Below are 22,399 nucleotides of genomic sequence, written 5' to 3'. Positions count from 1 at the left end.
CCCCTGTGACCTGACCCTGGGAGAGGCTGCCGGTGGCCGAGAAAAAAGCTACAGAGGGGCGGAGGTCCGGAGGTCTGGAGGATGAATCAGGACTACAGACGGGCTGATGGGAGCCCAGGGTGTTCCCTTAGTGTCACTCCTGACACTGGTGTGGCTGCTGGCTGGGACAGCACAGATGACCCAAGTGAGGTTTGTGGTGGCGCGACTCTGCATCAGACCATGCTTGGTTCCCCTTCACGTTGCCACCCTGCCTGTATCTGCCAGAAACCTGCCCCTTGCAGAGTGGAGGGATGGCTGCGCTGTGCTAATGCCAGAGGAAAGCTCCTTGGACAGCCAAGAAAAGCCAGGCTGCAGCGGATCGGGGACTCCTTTTGCCCTCAGAGGAACCGTAATGGAGGTCTGCGGCTAGAGGTAGTGTTCTGGATGTCGGTGGCCATGGAGGATGCCAGGCACTGCTGAGGGAACCCCTGGAGAAGCGGTGAGTCCACTGGACAAGATTGCTGGTGCATGGCTCCCTGGCGAGATTAGGGGAGCAGGAGCTGGTACTGCACTCACCCCCTTGTGCTGGTTACTACTGATGGGCTTTGGGAGCATTGGTGAGACTTTGGGGACAGTGTTCCTACCTGTAGTAGACTGACTACCTGGTGACCTTCTGTGGGTTTGAGCCCTCTCGAGGAGGTAGCGGTGATACGTGGGACCACACGTGGACTGTGGTTATTTTCCTCCACTTTTCAGCTGTTGAATTGACCTGCCTTGAACTAGCTGCCTCCTTCTATACCCCTCCTGTGCCAGGTGGGCAAAGCTTGCTGCTAGAGAATGCCCAGTGGTTCCCTTAACAACTTTATGGCCGGTGGGGCTGGGGTGTCCTCAGTTTGAGGCACTGCTGAGATTAAGAAAAGCGTCAAGGACCATCATATGCAGCTGTAGTACAGCACACTCACTATCATATAGGGGAGACTGCATGCACAGCCCTAGATACCTCGCTCTGTTTGTGGTGCTCTATTTCTCACAGCTTTGAGAAGGAAGCCACGACACAAACCATCAGGGATCCCACCTGACACCGCTGATGCCACTCAAGGTGCAGTGCCCGATAACAATGATGTTGTCCAAACCGGGGACACCATACGTCTCCAATTTGACAAGATTCTAGTGGCCATTGAAGATACTAAAACCACTCTACAGCAGCATATAGGCTCTGTGTCAGGGGGTCTGGGTCAACTTCGAACGGAACACCACAAGCTGGCGGACCGAGTCAAAGAGGGCAAAACTTCCATTACTGAACTCATACCCGATTGTACTCCACTTGCTAGTCAGATGCCCAACCTGAAAGACAGAATATTGTTACTTGAACGGAGATGCTGAAGGCCGAAATAGATGTAACAATATTAGGATGGGCCTTCCAGAGAGGATTGAAAAAGGTGACATGGTGAGCTGCCCGGGGAGCTGATTACGAACGGAGGTGGCTGCTGGTTTAGTCATTGCTTTTTCGAGCTGGAACAAGTGCACTGAGTGCCACTTAGACCATCAGCCCCGGGTCGGTCTCCTGGACCATTGGTGGCTCAGCTGCTACATTACGGGAACAGAGACATTAATCTACGGAAGGCTCGCTCTGATGGCCCCTTTGTGGTAGGAAATGGGAAGGTCTCTTTATTATCTATTTCACTGCGGCAGTGCAGGCTAGCTGGGCTTCTTTTTTAGCGGTTAAAAGAGCTCTCCATGAAAATGATATCCAATGCTCCCTGCTGTTTCCATCAAAATTCTGGATTGTTCTCAATGCCTCCATGCACCTCTGTGATGACCCAGAACCCCCCTGGATCTGGTTGGGGGCCTATAAGGTGGGAAAGTCTCTCCCCACTACGCACACATGACCGTCAGTGCCTAGGAGGAGGGTGTGGAGGTGAACACATAGGGGCTCTCAGAGATGGCTCCAGGAGTGGCCCATCGCTCTCACAAACTGAACTGGAACAGGCAGCTGCCTTGTAGGCAGTGGCAGAGATTGTGCAGGAGTGGAGGAGAACTATAGAGATGGACACGGCCTAAGACCTCAAATCATCACTCTCGGACTCCATGTCCTTGAACAGGAATGAAATTCGGCTCCCAGCAGTTACGCCCTGGACAGCGGATGACTTTATTTGATATCCTTTGCTGTACAAGACACTGTAGTTATGGCAGCTGTGGGGGTTGGGGTGGGGATGAGGGAAGGTGACTCTGGGACAGAGTGGCCATTGCAGGCGGACTGGGGGAGGTATTCATTTGGGAGCTGTTTGCCATGTTTGGTTTGGACGGACGGCTGTTGCCGTGCTGCCCTTGGGCAACGAAGTTTATAGTTGGGGGACATTCATGCCCCTATTCTTTTTTTACCCCTTCTATTGTCTTTTCCATTTCTTTTTGTGGTCATACAGGGATCAAGCAATGCATCATGGGAGTGAGAAGGGTGTGTGGGAGGCTCTTTGGGGCACCGACAACGATACCTTAACTTACCCTAGTATGACTAAACAATGACACGCCCTGACATTAATGTCGTGGAATATTTTGGGGGTGGGTTCTTCCTTAAAGAGACATGGAATTCACAGGTACATCTGTCGATGGGGAGTGCAGGTCACCATACTGCAGGAGACCCACGTGGTGGGGGTTAAGATAGATCGATTAAAACATAAATGGAGGTGCCAGCTTCATGCCACCTCCTACTCGTCATATGCCAGAGGAGACTTCATATGGATTACGGAGGTGGTCCCTTTGAGATTACTGGCCCCTTAATAGATGAAGAGGGTAAATTTGTCTCTGTAGAGGGTAGATTATTTGGAAAAGAAATTCATTATGATGCATCTATGATCTAAATCAAGATCAGATCGTCTTCCTACACTCACTCTTCACTCACATGGCTGGCCTCGCGGTTGACAATCTGCTGATAGGTGGTGACTTTAACTGTGTGCTAGACATGGTGCTGGACCACTCAACGCCACCACTGACAGGAACAGGGGTGGGCAAACTGGCAGGGGGGCTATGAGAATGAATTGAACACTGGGAGATGGTAGATGTGTGGCAGTCACAACATAGGGAGGAACGGGACTTCCTTTATTTTTCCCATAGCCACAACTTACACACTCGAATAGATAGAGTTGTGTACTCTCAGAAGCTTACCCATATTTTTAAACAACAAGGGAACCCAAAGGTAGTGGACCAGGGACCTTGGGAGTTAATTATTCTAGACAACAGTGGTCCCTAGAAGGAAGAAATTAAGAGCAAGGAATGAATATAGACTCAACCGTTACTATATTGGGTTGACTTGTCCAGCCGGACAGAGGTCTAATATTTACTTCTTAGCAATTTAGAAACAATTAGTACAAACAATACAAAAAGTGGGACACAAGCCTGTGTCCTACTTAGCCATGAGGTACAAAGAAAAGGGCGAACAGCAAGAGGCTCAGGCAAAGCTTATAGGTTTGTTTCACACGAATAATACACAGTATTATGGGGAACAAATCTCAAGGAACACCTTTACAATGAAGTAAATGAACATTTTTCGTATAAGGTGTATCAAAGTGTCGACGGCGTTTCGAACCATGGAGGGAATAGGTGGATCATCATCAGGACATAAAGTACATGCCTGTTAGGTAGAGCCTATTAGCCTAATTGAATTCCGGTTAGGGAACGATTAGGAAGGTTCGGGGCGCTGCTGAAATGGCGGCGTCTGGGGGTGAAAAGTTCAGGGGCGCTGCTACAATGGCGGCCTCGATTGAAGAATTCGGACGTTCACACCGGATGACGGCAGGTAGTAATGCGTATTCTGAACGGCTCAATCGCCGATTAAGGATTGTTGCTCAGTGGCGGGTTCAATCGGACGTGCATACGTACCTATATATGAAATGGCAACTCTTTAAAATGGCAAATGACAATTCTCTTGACTCGAATGCACTATGAAAATGGCAAATCTCTGAATACTAAATCTTGGCATAAAAATAAATCTCATGTTATCCCAGAGTACATAATGTCCAACACATCACAACTAGCTATCCAGTATCTGTATGACATTAACATAGAGTATCGTCATTCTTAATTTGCGCATTGGTGTTCTTAGCGAGCTTAATAAGGGTGTGGTTGTCTGTGTGTAACCTTTGTATTCTCCCATTTGAAATGCCCGTTATATGGTTTAGGCGTGGATACGCGCTTCGTAATACTTGTGTAGCGTAATCAAGTGGTGTGGTGTGTTAATTTTACATGCCAGAAAATGTTAGTCTCACACGCCAGAAACCGTTGGTAGACGATGTTTTCATAGCGCAGTATTACTCATTGTGCGCTAGGTAGCGGGAATTAATGACTGAATGTGATTTTAATATAGCGTGAATGTTCGTCTGGTCGCATGCGATAATATGCTGTGTGGCAGTAACAATGATGGCGTGTTCGCATGCTCTTGGTTCGTGCGGCTACGGGAGATGGTGTTTGTGTTTTTAATTTAATTCTCTAGACAACGTGATGTTAACATTAAAAAACGCTAGACAGACTACGTGTGGCGTTGTTTTTAAGAAACGGTATTGTGCCGATAGTGCATACCTTAAAGTCCTCGATTGTGGACTTCTTCAGATAGCCATAGAGCATACTTGCCTGCTGGAAGAAAAGGTTGGCATTTCACAAAAATGAATAATACGTTACGTGTCATTTCCTTCCTTTCTTCCTTATGTCCCTGTGTAATACCTTCAGCAGGGCACAGCACGACTTCTCCTGGCTCTTCCCTTGGCAACCTGGATATGGTTGACCTGGGAAACTACAGTGAACTTGTGTCAGGGAATGGAAAGGGAATAAAGACTGTAGTTTCATCGTCATGGTTTCAGTGGGTGAGAGCTTCTTGATAGATAATTCAGTTAGTTTGCCAATAGGTTATTATTATTGTAACAATTGTGGTGGCCATATTTCGTCAGTGATCGGATAACCTGGTTGATCATATTAGGTGAATTATGGTGGAGTTTTTTCTCTTGCATGATCCTCTAGTCATGTGGCCATTTCTACTTCGCAGTCCATAGATTTAGAGTTAGCATCACAAACTTAGCCATGGAATATTGTCATTGAGGCCTAGTATATTCGTTTTGAGGCGGTGGACCCACCTCTGTTCTTTTTCAAAAAGTATCTTTTCTGCATTGTGACTCTTGTTGTGCAGAGTTTCTAGGATTATCCATTTCAGGTCGTTGATCGAGTGTTGTGACTCTATGAAGTGATTACTCATCTTTGTTGTACTCTTTTTGCACTTGACATTACTCCTGTGTTCGCATATCCTCTGTTTTATTTTCCGGCATGTCATCCCTATATAACGTAGGGTACATGGACATGTAATCATGTAGAATTGCAGTTAGTATGGTGTTTCAAAGTCCAATTTAGATTCGGTAGCAGTTGGATCGTTTTTCTGACAGTGGTCAGGTCGCATACCGAGCAGGAAACGCAAGGATAGTGTCCCACAATTGGAGGTAGGTCCTATAGTCTTGGGATAGGTTCATTTTTCGTAGGTTGTGGTGGTCTTGTGTGGACCAAGATGTCTTTTAAGTTCCTTGTCCTTTTGTTGGCGAATCTTGGTTTCGGACAATTCAGTGATCCTCCAGTTTACAGACACCAAAACCATCGGAGCCCAAATACTTGGCACACACCCTACTATGGAAACCAACTACCACCAGGGACATTCCAACCCTTTACTCCAAATTTCAACGGATGGATGAACCCATTTTTCCAAGGCCCTCCACCGATGGGACCCCCAATGGGACCACCGATGGGCCAGAATAACACACAAAGACCGCCGTTTTTAGGGAGAAGCTAGGTCAACCAAAGAACCAGACGAAAAGGAGTAAAATGGACGGACCAAGAACGACAGGTCCACACAAGGAGCATGACTAGTACAAAACCAGGGACAAGCACAATGGGCTTATATTCAACCTAACAGATACTGTTCTAACAACCGAACAAGAAGATCTCCTAAACAAAGGCCTGGGATTTGTCCCAACACCTCCTTTGGACACATTCAAACTACAATGCGAAATGGCAGGTTTTTGCAGAACACTGAAACTAAAAGCATTCTTCAACAACCAGGAGGAACAAGTCACAAAGGGAGACACAAAACTACGCCGCAAATCCACTTTCTGCCCCATGAATCACCAGGTACCTATTGAAATACAAATCTTTGAGCAGGAAGTAATGAAAGAAATAGAGAACCTTAAAGACCACACAAAGAAACCCTTCATGAATATCTCAAGGCCAGAACAACTGGCACTAGATGAACTACGTCAAAATGGCGAACTAGTGATCAAGCCGGCAGATAAGGGGAGCGGCATAGTCCTACTCAAAAAGGAAGGATATAACCAACAGTGCTTAGAACTATTATCAGATGAAAAATTCTACAAAAAAATTACCACAGACCCTACAAAACGTCTACAGCGAACCATTGAACTAATGGTCGATGAGACTGAATTAAACAACAGGATCTCAAAGAATGAAGCGGACTTCTTGACAACAAAAACACAGAGGGTACCCTACTTCTATTCTTTACCAAAGATCCACAAAGAACGCAGACCTCCACCAGGAAGCCCCATCGTCTCGGGGTTTGGTTCTGTCTTAGAACCACTCTCACAATTCGCAGACCCTTAGTGCAAAAAACACCAACATATCTAAAAGATACAAGAGAATTGCTGAATCTCCTGAAAGAACAAACCCACTCAGAAGAAAGGATGTTACTAGTCAGACTTGATGTAGAAAGTCTTTATACGAGTCTACCCCAACAGAAAACACTTGAAACCCTGGAGAACCTGCTTTCCAGTGATGATTGGGTTTTTAAAACACCGAGACACTTTGTCCTAGAGTGCTGCAGACTAGCCCTAACAGAGCACTACTTTGAATTTAACAAAACAATGTACCAGCAATGTCACGGCACTTCAATGGGCAGCACTTTCGCCCCAAGTGTGGCAGGATTGTATGTGAGTAACTTCAAAGACACATACATAAAAAACATCACCAACCCCTTCCTACCCAGGATACCTTTTTCGGAAACGCTACATAGATGACATCGTCCTGATCTGGGAAGGCAATGGAGAAACCCTAACCAACTTCTACAGATGGATAAACACTAGGGATGAATGCCTCAAGTTCACTTACACCGCAGATAACAAAGAACTTGATTTTCTGGACATTACCATCTACATTGAGAATGACATGATAAAAACCAAAACATTTTTCAAACCGACTTCAAGAAATAGTCTACTTTCTTACAATAGTTTCCACCCTCGACCACTCAGAGACAGCCTCCCATACAGCCAGTTCCTACGTCTGATACGTAACTGTAGCGATCTGGGTGAATACAAAAACCAGGCAAGGGATCTGATTGAGAAACTCAGAATATGAAACTATCCAGAAAAGACTATAAAGAGATGTCAAAAGAGGGCAAGAGAGCCTTCTCGAGATCACACCAAAGTAACTGCCCAAATATGTAGTCACCTTTGTTAGCACATACAACATAGCTTCGAACAAAGTCAAAAAGATTTTCAACAAAAACTGGAGGATCAGAACATCAGGCTCACTGAATTGGCCGAAACCAAGATTCGCCAACAAAAGGACAAGGAACTTAAAAGACATCTTGGTCCACACAAGACCACCATAACCTACGAAAAATGGACCTGTCCCAAGACTATGGGACCTACCTCCAATTGTGGGACACTATCCCTGCGGTTCCTGCTCGGTATGCAACCTGACCACTGTCACAAAAACGATCCAACTGCTACTGAATCTAAACTGGACTATGAAACACCATACTAACTGCAATTCTACACATGTAATCTACATGATTACATGTCCATGTACCCTACGTTACATAGGGATGACATGCCGGAAAATAAACAAAGGATATGCGAACACAGGAGTAATGTCAAGTGCAAAAAGAGTACAACAAAGATGAGTAATCACTTCATAGAGTCACAACACTCAATCAACGACCTGAAATGGATAATCCTAGAAACTCTACACAACAAGAGTCACAATGCAGAAAAGATACTTTTTGAAAAGGAACAGAGTTGGGTCCACCGCCTCAAAACGAACATACTAGGCCTCAATGACAATATTCCGTGGCTAAGATTGTGATGCTAACTCTAAATACATGGACTGCGAAATAGAAATGGCCACATGACTAGAGGATCATGCATGAGAAAAAACTCCACCATAATCCACCTAATATGATCAACCAGGTTATCCGATCAGTGACGAAATATGGCCACCACAATTGTTACAATAATAATAACCTATTGGCAAACTAACTGAATTATCTATCAAGAAGCTGTCACCCACTGAAACCATGACGATGAAACTACAGTCTTTCTTCCCTTTCCATTCCCTGATACAAGTTCACTGTAGTTTCCCAGGCCAACCATATCCAGGTTGCCAAGGGAAGAGCCAGCACAAAACGCGCTGCTCCCTGCTGAAGGTATTACACAGGGACGTAAGGAAGAAAGGAAGGAAATGACACGTAACGTATTATTCATTTTTGTGAAATACCAACCTTTTCTTCCAGCAGGCAAGTATGCTCTATGGCTATCTGAAGAAGTCCACAATCGAGGACTTTAAGGTACGCACTATCGGCACGATACCGTTTCGTAAAAACAACGCCACACGTAGGCTGTCTAGCGTTTTTTAATGTTAACATCACGTTGTCTAGAGAATTAAATTAAAAACACAAACAGCGTCTCCCGCAACCGCACGAACCAAGAGCATGCGAACACGCCATCATTGTTACTGCCACACAGCATATTATCGCATGCGAGCACACGAACATTCACGCTATATTAAAAAAAAACTATTCAGGCATTAATTCCCAGTACCTAGCGCACAATGAGTAATACTGCGCTATGAAAACATCGTCTACCAACGGTTTCTGGCGTGTGAGACTAATGTTTTCTGGCATGTAAAATTAACTCACCACACCACTTGGCTATGCTACACAAGGATTACGAAGCGCGTATCCACACCTAAACCATATAACGGGCATTACAAATGGGAGAATACCAAAGGTTGCACACAGACAACCACACCCTTATTAAGCGCGCTAAGAAGACCAAAGCGCAAATAGAGAATAACGATACTCTATGTTTATGCCATACAGATACTGGATATCTAGTTGTGATGTGTTGGATATTATGTTCTCTGGGATAACATGAGATTTATTTTTATGCCAAGATTTGCTATTTAGAGATATGCCAGTTCATAGTGCATTTGAGTCTAGAGAATTGTCATTTGCCATTTTAATGATTTGCCATTTCATAGTTTATTTGTGTCAAAAGAATTGCCATTTCATAGTTACTTAAAAAAAACGTTTTAACAAATTTTTCATTTTCATTCTCTTCTGTGAGTATAACCTAGGCACTTGGACACAATGTTAACCAGACATTAAGAGACAGCATGACTTTAAGAATTCGAAGCATAACTTTCCCATATGTTTCTTCCCCCCTTCATTTTTTCTTTGGACAGGTACTAATTGACCTTTAGAAATGGGTAAAATATACGTTGCTTCCGTGAAACTGTGACAATACACAGACCCTACACTCTTCTTAGGTCCTGAAAAAAGCCCCCTGACCCTTCTAGGAAAACCAAAGGGCTGAAACATGTAGACCTTTTTATGGACACTATAGTGCGCAAGACTAATAATAAGTCTACACACACACAACACTGTTTTTAGACAATCTTGAACCTAGACCAATACAAAGTTTTAATCTAGGTATACGAGATTTTTAACATCACAACCAATTTTCACCTCACTATAGCACTGTTCGATATATTTTTTTTTCATTGATCACTACTGTAATAACCATTGGCTCTCCTCTGGATGGAGGAAGCATACGCCAAAAATTAAACCCAATGATGATGCTGTCACGTTTTTAATGCAGGGCGGAGAACCAAGATATACCACCCCACGATTTGAGTACGTGAATGAGGGTTTTTTATTGACAACCCAGAAAAATATTGCAGACCCTGGTTACTCAGGTCAAGTGATCCATTCCCTTTTGATTTTGAGTAATAATGCCAGGAAGCTGAATGGATCTCAATCCCTTCCTCCTCCCCCTCTTGATTTAATATATAGTGATTGCTACCACCAGGGTACCTTACTGCCATTAAAGAATTTATAGAGCATTATGATTTGCTGCCAGTACAATTCCTTACATACAAAGCACTGACGTGAATGCTTAGGGACCTGTGGGAGGGAGATTGGGAGGAGCCCGTAACATATGATGTTTTACAAATATTGATCTCAATGGGATCAGCTAGACACTTTGTGTCCTGACTCTATCGACGCCTTGCAACAATGGTACGCAGTTCCCTAGCGGTTCAGCGGAGCAGATGGGAAAAGATCCTGGAACAGGAACTGTCCAACCCGGAGTGGCAGAAAATGATGGTCTCCCCACAAAAGATCTCCAGGAATACAAGGGTAAAATATTCCCAATACAGTTATATACACATGACATATAGGTCACCGCACAAACTTCAGGTAGTATATGGGGGTGAGCCCCACCCAAACACCAGAAGTGGAGGCTTAGATGGCCGTGCCTTGCATCCATTCCCATTGTGTGTAGTCAACCATTCACTGTGCACTGCTTTCGGCCACGTGCAGTTACCCCTGCTGTGCACAGCATTTTCTGAGCATTAATACATTCATGCCAAACCAAAGCCCCTCTTTAATTCCTAACATCCCAAAAATAGCTGAATGGATTTACACCAAATCACAAAAAAACTTACTTTCGGAGCAATGTCTTAACACTCTGCCACATTTTGTGTAATTTCATTCAACTTTTTTTCTATATTGGAGCGCAATATTTCCTATGGGAATTAACATGGGTAATCAATATTTTGTCCTCCTACTTTTTTAGTCTTCTGCTTTCCTGATCAGTGTGAGTTAAGAAGCAGAGTTAGATTAACTTTTTTTCTTCAAAAGGTTCATGCAGATTTGTCTAATGGCATCAAAATTATTTGTGAAACTAAAAATATTCTTCTGATTCAAACTCTTACCTAACTATAACTACACAATGGAGGTTCCACTGTGTAATACACTCACACACATACATATTTATATGTCTGTGTTTGTACATATATATATGTATGTCCATATATATGTATATATATATACATTCACTGAAAAAACCATAGGTTTCAGGGGCGTTATAGTTAGCTGGACTTTTCACTTGTACAAAACCATTGAAATTCCCCCGTTATAGTTAGTTCAGCTAACTATAACTCGCGCGCCCGCAATGCACTGCTGATGACGTCACATATTACATCACTCATGACATGGTCAGTGACATCACTCATGACATCACTGATGACATCTCAAATGACATCACTGATGACATCATCCAGTGAATGTGTGTTTTTCTGAAAATTAAATATGTTTTATATATGTATATCTCAAGGTCGATGGAAGAATAAATGGGTATATAAGTGTCTAAATGGATGATTTGTTTTTGAAAAATTGATTGTGTAACTGACTGATTAAGTGTATCATAGTGAATACATGGCTTAGTGAGTAATGTTTAAATATGTAAATATCTGTATCAGTCTCTCACTTTGTGTATAAGTGGCTGCATGGGTTGGTGAGTAGCTACAATAGTGTCTATATAGGTTATTAGTTGGTTTTTTGAGTATCAGTCTGAGTGTCTGCATGGTTCGGTGGGGGGTATTATGTAGTGCATAGGTGCATGAACGAGTGGCTCACTCTTTGTATGTGTTGAAGACAGCATGTGTACAGGACTGTATGGGTGGATGAGTGTGCGTATGGGTGTGTTAGTGAGTGAATGACTGTCTCAATAGTGTCTTTAGTGGAGAGGTGTGGCTCACTGTGGAGAGGTGTGGCTCACTAGTTAGAGGCAGCAGACCCGTAAGCAGAGAATCGGCCAGGGACCAGGGTTCAATTCCCGACGCGGCAGGGTCGTGGACCAGGGTCAAAACGGACTCGATAATTCTCGCCTCGGTACCTACTCTAACCAGGAACACACTCGGCAACTCTGGGCATTAAGCTTGCCTCATCTCTACAACGGCCCCCCACAGATGCCGGGGATGCCTGGTTTCACCTTGGAGATACCCAGAAAGGGACCATCTCACAGGGATAGCCAGGACGGGTTCCCCAGCGGTCTACAGCGCCGGGACGCCCTGTTGCTGGGGTAGCTGTGCGCTTTACAAGTCTACAACATTTACATTTACAACATTTATGAGTAACTACATATGTTTTAAACTAGTATATGTGACTATTGGTGTATATAAGTGAGTATATGTGAGAGTGAGAGATTGAACGAGTTCCTGTATGAATAAGTATGTGTTTCTATAAGTGATTGTTTAAAAGACTAAGTATGTGTAAGTTTCTGTAGAAGTTAGTGTGGTGGTGTGTGTATAACTGTATATGCAAGTAAATGGATGTTTGATTCTTTATTAGCATGAGTGACTATGTGTGTGAGTAACTCTATGGATGAGTGGCGTTGTGTAACAGGATGTATAGGTGTGTGAGTACATATGATGAGTGAGTACATGTATGAGTGACTGTATAGGACTGTTGGTGAATGAGTGGATGTGTATGTGGATCTTAGAATTACTGAATAGGTTGTTGTAACATGTATTGGTATGTCCATTGTTTTGAACATTGTAGTTTCTATTTTTGAATGTGTGCATCAAAGGTTATATTAGAGTGAGAGGAGGTCTGCCACTCTATCACAAGGATGATGTCATCAGTGATGTCATCAGTGATGTCATTTGAGATGTCATCAGTGATGTCATGAGTGATGTCACTGACCATGTCATGAGTGATGTAATATGTGACGTCATCAGCAGTGCATTGCGGGCGCACGAGTTATAGTTAGCTGAACTAACTATAACGGGGGAATTTCAATGGTTTTGTACAAGTGAAAAGTCCAGCTAACTATAACACCCCTGAAACCTATGTTTTTTTCAGTGAATTTCTGAGGTTTTTTAAATGCTAATTCCTAAATATAACGTGCCTGAAACCTATGGTTTTTTCTGTGAATTTCAAAGGTTTTTTAAATGCTAATTTCTAACTATGCCTACAGAGATAGGACATGTGAAGAAAGAAGAAAAAATGCACAGAAAGAAAAAAAAGAAGTGCAGAAAGAAGCAACAGAAGTCCTCAAAGACGAAGAAAAGTGCAGGAAGAAGGATAACGTGCAGAAAGAACAAAAAGAAGCGCAGAAAGAAGCCTTGTTGCAAAATCATCCTGTACCCTCAATTTTTTCAGACGGATACTGGTGGTAACTGAGTCTGACTAACCAGTCCTAGAGCCAGTGCTATGTTAAAAGACACTTAGAATACAGTGAAAACACCTACATACACTAGGGAACATTATGCGTTGGGGTCCCCCTGTGATTAGCATGACCTCCTCTGTAAGCCCCTAGTATATAATAGGGCAGGGGGATTAAAACTACCTCTTAAAACAGGCCACAGGGAGTTTTTGCACACGTTAACTCAGGCCCTGTCCCCTCCCTTCACCACTGTGTAAACACGCCCTGTGTCCGTTTTGAGTTGGGAGATTAAGTTCATTTGAATCCTGAGGGTCCCTAGGGTCCAACTAGCCCACTAGGTACCTCCAGTAAGTGCCACAGAGCTGCGTTGCAGAGAGGTGTAAAAAGTGGCACGGCCTGGACCACCTCTCTGCAATGCAGCTCAGTGGCGCTTACTGGAAGCACTTGGTGGGCTAGTTAGCCCCTAGGGGCCCTCAGTATTGAAGGAAAATTATATCCCCAATTTAAAACGTGCCATAGTGCGTGTTTGCACACGTCACCTCAGGCCCCGTCCCCTCCCTTCACCACTGTGTAAACGCGCCCTGTGGCTGTTCTAAGTTGAGAGATTAAGTCCCCTTGAATCCTAAGGGTCCCTAGGGTCAAACTAGACCACTAGGTACCTCCAGTAAGCGCCACAGAGCTGCGTTGCAGAGAGGTGTAAAAAGGGGCTTGAACTCAGAACACCTGTCTGCAGCGCAGCTCCCTGGTGCATACTGGAGATGCCTGTAGGGCTAGTTGGCCCTCAGGGACCCTCAGAATTGAAGAGGAATTAATTCCCCAACTTACAACTCGCCAGGGGGCGCGTTTGCAGAGTGCTGCAAGGAGGGGGCGTGGCCTCCGGCACGATGCCAGTCTTTTATTTATTTTAATTTTTTAAGAAGGGGGGCTGTGTGATTCCCCTTCTTATTCTAATTTATTGGCCCTGATGACCCCATCCCCCAGGGCCTGTCTCCTAATAAAATTTTTTTGACCCCAATCCCCAGGGCCGGCCACTGTTTTTTATTATTTTTAAAAAATATATATTTATAGACACACCTAGGACATGCTGGACAAACCGTATGTACCTATCACCATGACGATTTGCGTGATATTCATTAAAAGGCGACTATGCATACAATGAATCCACGTGGAATGTATTTACACCACTAGTGAAGCTCTGACATGTCTGATGCCCTACCGTGCCTAATCCCGGTAGACACCCTTGTCGTTTATTAATACAAACATGGGTAGCTATTGATGGGCACATTTAATACACATGCACACCAAGCCATTCAAAGGGGATTCGACAAAAATTCGACCAAAACTATGCAAGAAAGCCCCCTCACGGTTAATAAAACACACATCCACTGCCGGACGTGTAATACTTTTTATTTTACTCTCTGGAAAGGGGACGAACATCACTTGAGAGTCACAGCGCACTCCTGGCAGAGCCCAATGCTGTGTTACACCCACCATTGCCTGCTGAGTGCCACACACCTCTGTGTTGTATTCCACTAGCTAGTGCATATGCTATGACACTCTCTAGCCCATGTGCACTGTAACACCACCCCGTGAATATGTCATGCCACACTTGTCTTCACACGGGTTATATTGCCCCATCTAACGTGCCTTCCTCGATGCCTATGTTATAACGCACACTGCTATGCCATACATATTACAACCTGGGATCCATATCTTTGTCACAGTTCCTATGCAACGTTACACTCCCCAGCACATATTTTATATTACAACTTTAGAGACTAGTTAGGTTACACAACACTGCCCTGTGCATATTACACTCCAAGGCGCATATCGCATAGCACGCGCTAGTGCCTGTGCTATCTCGCGCTCTCCAATGAATCTGTCATTGCGCACAATGTATTGCATATTATATTTCACGCCCGGTTCATCTTATATCACACTTTTTGGTGCATAGTTTATACCATACACTATATCTAGTTTTCATTTTCAATCGTGCTCTCAGGACTATGTTCTATATAACACTGTGTTTACCTACCCTTTTCACGGGCATTACATTTTGCGATAGGGGTGGAGGGTCAGGGGGTGTTTCTGCCAAGTGAGCCCGGAGTCACAGTAACAAACGTCCTCTTCTTCCTGAATAAAAGTGAGATTATGCTGCATACTTGTTCATATTTTAAGTAGTTCGCACAGACACACGTTTTAAAAACAATAAAGTTCCTAATACCCGACTTCTCTGAACAGTTAGCTTGCTGCCCCATCCCCCTCCTCCCTATCCTCTGTTGTGTGAATCCATGGACTAGCCTCCTCCCTCCTGCCATGCATGGTCTGATGTGCTGCCACTGCCCTCAATTTAGTATGATGTACCAGTCCACTCCTCCTGCCCTCCATTGCCCAATTCTATGCCCCATCATTGACCTCCTGCTTAAACTCTGTGCTTAGCTTGCTGCCCCTATTCTCCTTCCCCCTGCCCTCCGATGTCTTTGTGTATGCCCCTGCTCCATCCTTTTTGCCCACCATGTTCCATGGACCTGCCACTCCTATCTACTCTGAGTGTTCTGTTGAGCTGCCACTCCCCTCCCACCTGCCTAGCATTGTCAGATGACAGTAACCTGTCCCTGCCACCTCCACCCTGCCTGTCCACATGCCATGCCCCTATCCTATTCCTCCTGTCCTACATGGTCCATTGTACTGCCACACCCTTCTGCCCTCCCTGGTCTGTTGTGTTGCAACTGCTCCTCCTGCCTGCCCCGTGCAGTCTGTTGTGAGGCCCCTTCCCCTGAACTTTCTTGTCTGTGCACAGGTCCTGACCCTCCCTTCTATCCCCCATCGTTCTTTGTGCATGCCCCTGCACCCTCCTTCTTGCCCATCATAGCCATTGTGCTACCACTAACCCTCCCACTTGGCATGCATGGTCTTCTGTGCTGCCATGGCCCCTCCCACCTTCCCTGTGTGGTCAGTTAGCTGCCCCTGAACCCCTCCCACCTTCCCTCCATGGTCTGTGTGTATGCCATCACAGTCTCACTGTTGCTCTTCATGGTGTGTCTTGCTTCTAGTGCCCATCCTGCCTGACCTCCATGGCTATCTTGCTGCTCCTGCCCTGCCCCCTTGCCCCCAGCCCTCTGTTTACATGTGCAGACCCCTACTCCCTCCCACCTGGCTTGTCTGTTCCATTGTAATGCCCCTGATCCATCCCTCCTGCCCTTTATGGTCTGTTATGCTGCAGCTTTCTCTCCTGTCTGTCCATTATGGTCCTGCCTCTTGCCCCTCTGTTCTCTGTTGTCCATGTGCATGGTCCTGTCCCCTCCCTCTTGCTTTCTATGGATTGTTGTGCTGCACTCCCGTCCCGCATGCCCTGTGTGGTGTATTGTGCTGCTGCAAACCCTGATGCCTGCCCTGCAGGGTCAGTTTGGTGCACCTCTCCATGTCCCTCCTGTCCTCTGTTATCCAAGTCCATGTCCCTATCCCATTTCCTTCCATGATCCAATGTACCATACTTGCAAACATTTTGAACTTGGTAAGAGGGAGATTTTGAAAAATAACTGGGGTATTGATTTTCCCCTTTGAGTTACATTGAAAAAGAGGAGATTGTAGACAGGAGACAGATAAAATAAAGCCCATTTGAGCTTAAAAACATTAGATGCTTCCTGGCTGAATCGGGTCTGTTGGCATGTATGATTGTACTACCATTGCCTCTTCCTTCTGCCCACAATGGTCTATTACATTGCCACAGCCTCTCTTGCAAGTACTGTATTGATGGTTTGTTGCCCCTGCCCCCCTTTTCACTGCCCTCCATAGTCTGTTGTGCTGCCACGGCCCTTCCTGCCTGCTCAGTGTGGTTAAATTGTTGCCTTTGCACCCTCCTACCTGCCTTCAATTTTCAGAGTCCGTGTCCCTGGCCTCTGCCTCTCAACAGTATCCTAATGAACAACTAGATTGCTAACATTCTATATTTATTACAAAAGTGTGGAACGCCTGACGTCATCTTGATGTAATCAAAACTGTAATACCTAGAGCATTTCCTTTAGAAATTACATATATGAGAGGGTCTTATTGGCATCAAAATTATGGTTAGTGCTCTAAAAGACTAAAATAAGGACATATTTTCTGAGTTTTCAAATAGCGAGAAAGCACTTTTAAATTATTTGTTACCTTTATGTTTTTGTATCCAGTTGACCACTTGATTAAATGTTGCACTTAGGGGAGAGGATGTGGTGTTACTTCCAGAACTGCAGACTTTGCAACTGGGGAACCAGGTTGGAGTTTCTGCTTCAGCTCGACATTCTGTGATTCTGGTCAAATCACTTAGTCTCCCCATGTCTACAACTGAAATGAAGTCTGACGTTCTGGATTGGAAACCGTCCAGAACCCACAGAGACATTCTACGCCATGCTCTACATATACAAGGTTAAGGGAAAACAAACAAAGCTTAAAGGCATACACTACAACAACCAAAATGAATTTGTTCTTGTGTGATGTAACCAATGCTCATGTAAAGCACTCCAATACCTGTCAAGTCTGCAGTATATAACACTGCAAAAACACAAAATGATAAGTGTTTTGCACACTTCTGTCATTGGGCTATATTTGGGCTACATCTGGGTGATTTTGGGCTACATTTGGGCTCTTTTGTCTCCGGTGGCCATCTTGGGAGATTTATTTGTTATGAAGTTTCCTAATTTCCTCATGTACTGCAGTCTCCTCAGTAGGAAATGCTTTCATTTTTTTACTTTGATTCCATCATGAAGGTATTCAGATATGTCACACATTTGCCATAAATTCTGAATGTTAGCACTCTAGTTGCTCATTAGATCACTGTAGTAAAACTACTGTTCACCATGGAAGTCTGCTCCTGGTATTAAAAGTGCATGTTTCAGTCTGCATGTCTGAATTTTTTAATGAAATAGAAGAGGATTTGAGAAGTCCCTCAAAATGTGCCCTCATTTTCTTTCTTCAGCATTAATCATAATTTCTATGGCATAATGAACCCCCTCATTGTGTTCCTTTTTTAATTAAATGTTTTAAGTGTTACCAGTTTATTCCAATCAAGATGGCTTCAGGTGTGCCATACTTTTGTCATAATGAAGACAGTAAGCGCTCTAGATGTTTTTAAGAACACTCTGGGACATTCTGTCAATGGGCTATACTTGGGCTACATCTGGGTGATATTTGGGCTACATTTGGGCTCTTTTGACTCTGGTGGCCATCTCGGCAGACTTATTTGTTATGAAGTTTCCTAATTTCCTCATTTACTGCAGTCTCCTCAGTAGGAAATACTTTCAGTTTTTTACTTTGATTCCAAAGGCATGCAGATGTGTCACACATTTGCCATAAATTCAGAATGTTAGTACTCTTTTTGCTCATTAGATCACTGTAGTAAAGCTACTGATCACCAGGGAAAACTGCTGCTGGTATTGAAAGTGCATGTTTCAGTCTGCATGTCAGAATTTTTTAATGAAATAGAAGAGGATTTGAGAAGTCACTCGAAATGTGCCCTAATTTTTCTTTCTGCAGCACTAATCACACTTTTTATGGAAAAATGAACCCCCTCATTTTGTTCCTTTTTAAATTAAATGTTTTAAGAGTTACCACTTTAATCCAAGCAAGATGGCTTCAGGAGTGCCATACGTTTATCATAAGTAGGACTGTTAGCGCTCTAGTTGTTCTTTGGAACACTCTGGGAAGCTGCAGTAGAACACAAAGGAATCAACTGACAGTCTCCGCCCTTGTTGGATGTACATGTTTTACTGAGAATGTCAGACTTCATTCTCACATGACTGAGAAAGATAATGTGAATTTACAGAAAATAAGCTCTCAGTTTAGCTTATAGATCACCTTCCAAACCTCTGTGGGAAAAGCATGAGAAAATATTTTTCTCTCAATCATGATATCCCAGCAGACGGCTTTTTCACATGGTGAAATTACCTTAGAACATACCACAATTTCTAAAATGAGTATGGTACCATCAACAAATGATTTATAATGTAACTAAAGTCTTAAAACCTTCTATTAACTGCAATGCTTTTTAATGAGGTGCTATCATGTATATTGGTCCCAAGATGGCTGCCAACACTTCTTGGATGAAGTGCTGACAGCCAATCAGATCTCAGGATGAGATGTGTGGTTAGGCTCCGCCCACATATATATATATGATTTTACTTTTGATTTTTTCAGGAACTACTGAACAGATTGACACCAGACCTGCAAAAGGCACATTCCTGACCTGAGGACTACCTCTCTGCCAAATTTCAAGTAATTCTGTTCAGCCGTTCGGGCTGTACCTTGGACTAAAGGTCCCTATGGAAAATTGCATGGGGAAAGCGTGTTTTGGGACCCCCCTTTTTTCTCAGCCCCCGCTTGACGAATCCCCCCGAGACTTTCAGGGTAGGAGCGGAGCGGAGCGCCCCACCTATTTTGAAAATTTCGCGAGGATTCGTCAACCGGCGCTGAAGTTATTCCAAATAGAATGTTGCGGATTTCCTATGGAAACACGGTCCTAACTATAACTATCTACTAGCGACCGCCAGTAGATAATAAATACATATATATATATATGTGTATATATATATTTGTATATATAGATATATATTTGAGTTCTATATGTAAATACATATGTGTGTGAGTCAGTATTTGTGTGTGTGTGTGTATTACACTGCCACAAGCACACAATTAACTATGATAGTGAATTTGATTGTTACTCTATGAGATATAATATTTATGACCAACCTCTGTCTATTATGAGGGAGTGGATGGAGGCTAGTCCTTTGTTTGATTTTTTAATATGCTCAAGCAATTTAAATGGCTGACAATGTAGACGTGATCACGGATCATGTTGAGTCAAAACGTGTTTTCAGTTGTCTAACCATATTATATATTGCCCTTGCTACCAGGATACATTCTGTATTGTTACATTCATAAAATCATATTTAGTACATTTTCCCTCAAAGAACAACCGCAATGAAACAACAACTTTTTTCTGCACTATAAGTAATCTTCTCATTGTATTACTGCTTCTTATACTTTTATGATTTTCCCATATTAATTTGCCATTCAAGTCTGCTTTCAACTTACAACATTAACATTGTATTCAGCAAGTCTATTTAGTATATGAAAAAAGTTTCGTATTTTGAAGACCCCAGAAATTGATTCTCCATTGTTTGCATGAGATGAAACTTGAAGTGACAAGAAAGATAATTAAAAAGTATGAATTTTAAATCTTCTGATGAAGTGGAACAGGCAGGAGAGGGAGCTTGTGTCAATTCCGTTAATTAAATTCTCTCATGGAGCAACTCAGCGTACAGGTAATATTTCTACAGTAACATTGCTGAAGTTGAGTCTGTAAAGAAAAAGACTGCAGTTTGCAGAGAATTAACAAATAATACAATCTTTTTAATTATATAGTGTTTTTTACTGTATTGATATTCATATAACAGGGGATGAATTGAGGGGCATATTTACTAAAAGTTCTTCCAGTCCAGGGCAGCAAGCAAAGCTGCTGAATTGCGTTGCCGAAATGGGAAATATCTACAAAATTATGATACTCTTCAGTTCTCTGTGCTGGCACACTTGAGGCTGCCTAGTACTAACGCAGGCTCCCTCATACAATGATACAATGATTTCAACCCTACGGGCAGGATTGCTTTTGCTGCACAGAAACAATCCTAAAAGGCAATTTATTCTTTATATGTGTGTTGCAGAAGGCATCAAATATAGAAAGAGGAAATAATGAGGGGGAATAAACAGATATCTCCTCGTTTTACCATGGTCACGATGATGTACCATTTTGGCCCAATCCCAGCTTTACTGATTTCAGTAAAGCTGGGACTACGTCAAATTCCATGAGAGGATTCTTTGGAACACCCATGCTCCACCCCTGGAACACCATGCACTATGAATTGTAATGCAATACAGCGCAAGCCACTGTGTTGCATAACATTTCTTTCCAACTCACACAAGGCAGAGGAAATGGCCCCTCGTGTGGCTTTGTAAACCTTATTTAAGCCTTTGCGTTATCTTGCGATGGGTTGTGCGACAGAAAGACAATATGAAAGTGTAATAAATCTGGACTCTAATTTGGTTGAAAGCTTGATCTTTATCCATAAGGTGTGTTTTTTTAGATTTGGTGTAAATCCATTCAGTAGTTTCAGAGAAATTGAGTTAGAAAAATTATAGATATCAGACTGCGTGGAACTGGCATATCAAAAGATAAGATCAGATTGGCCCAGTGCAGTTCCAGGTGTAACTGGGCCACTGGTCACTCCAGAAAAACACCTATTGCAGATGTTGCTGTCCTTGCAGCCACAGAAGAGGTCAGCCAACTGACCCTTAGCCCTGGGTATCAGTGAAAGTAAATCAAGTCCTTCAGATCTTTTCACAGGTTACAAACAGCTGGTTCATTGTTTTTTCTTCTATCCAGAATTGGATACTGAGGAGCTGGGGGTGAGGCGCGGAATTTGCTCAATTCATTAGGCAGCAGCTGTGGGTAACGTTTAGACTCTCCCTGACCAATGTGAAACGTTCTCAAGTGAAAAACTTCCCAGGTTTGCAGCTCCTCCTGTTGGCCTCAATGCAGAGAACACCACAGTGCTCCATTTCATGTAAACTGCAACACGGCAAAGGTTTTCTGAAGCTGGAGAGGGTTTGCAGCACAACAAGAGGTGTGTTTAGTGTAATAAGCAGTTCACTCCCATTTAACCACTTTAAAGTGGTTCTGGGGCAGCTCCCTCCTCCACTGACATATAGATAGGAGGCTAAATGTATTTTGGGATCAGAATACCCCCCTTCTCGAGGCCTCCCTTATCACTAAAGTATAAAAAGTACAGGTCTCCCCATGTCACTTTTAAAGTTTCTCGACACTCCTGAACTCCCCTGCTTGGGTCAAACTGGGTCACATTCTGAGTGCAGTATTTCTCCACCTTATTAAAGCACTGATGTGCCTGAAGTGGACAGGTCAATGCTAATTAGCCTGCAGGTGCTTAAGACAGGGAAAGAAGCGGTACAAAAGGGGGTGGTAAAGAAGCATTTAAAACATGTCTGTTTCCTATATATTTATCAAAATGTTACTTCACTCTGGATAGTTTATAAATATTGACAATCACAGAATATCTGCCATTATGTCTTATTCCATATCAAGCATACAGAATTAACAT

The sequence above is a fragment of the Triturus cristatus genome, chromosome 2_1 (genome assembly GCF_964204655.1).
Source record: "Triturus cristatus chromosome 2_1, aTriCri1.1, whole genome shotgun sequence".
Classification (NCBI taxonomy): Eukaryota; Metazoa; Chordata; class Amphibia; order Caudata; family Salamandridae; genus Triturus; species Triturus cristatus.
The sequence above is the reverse complement of the archived record's forward strand: the minus strand, read 5'-3'. Positions refer to the sequence as shown.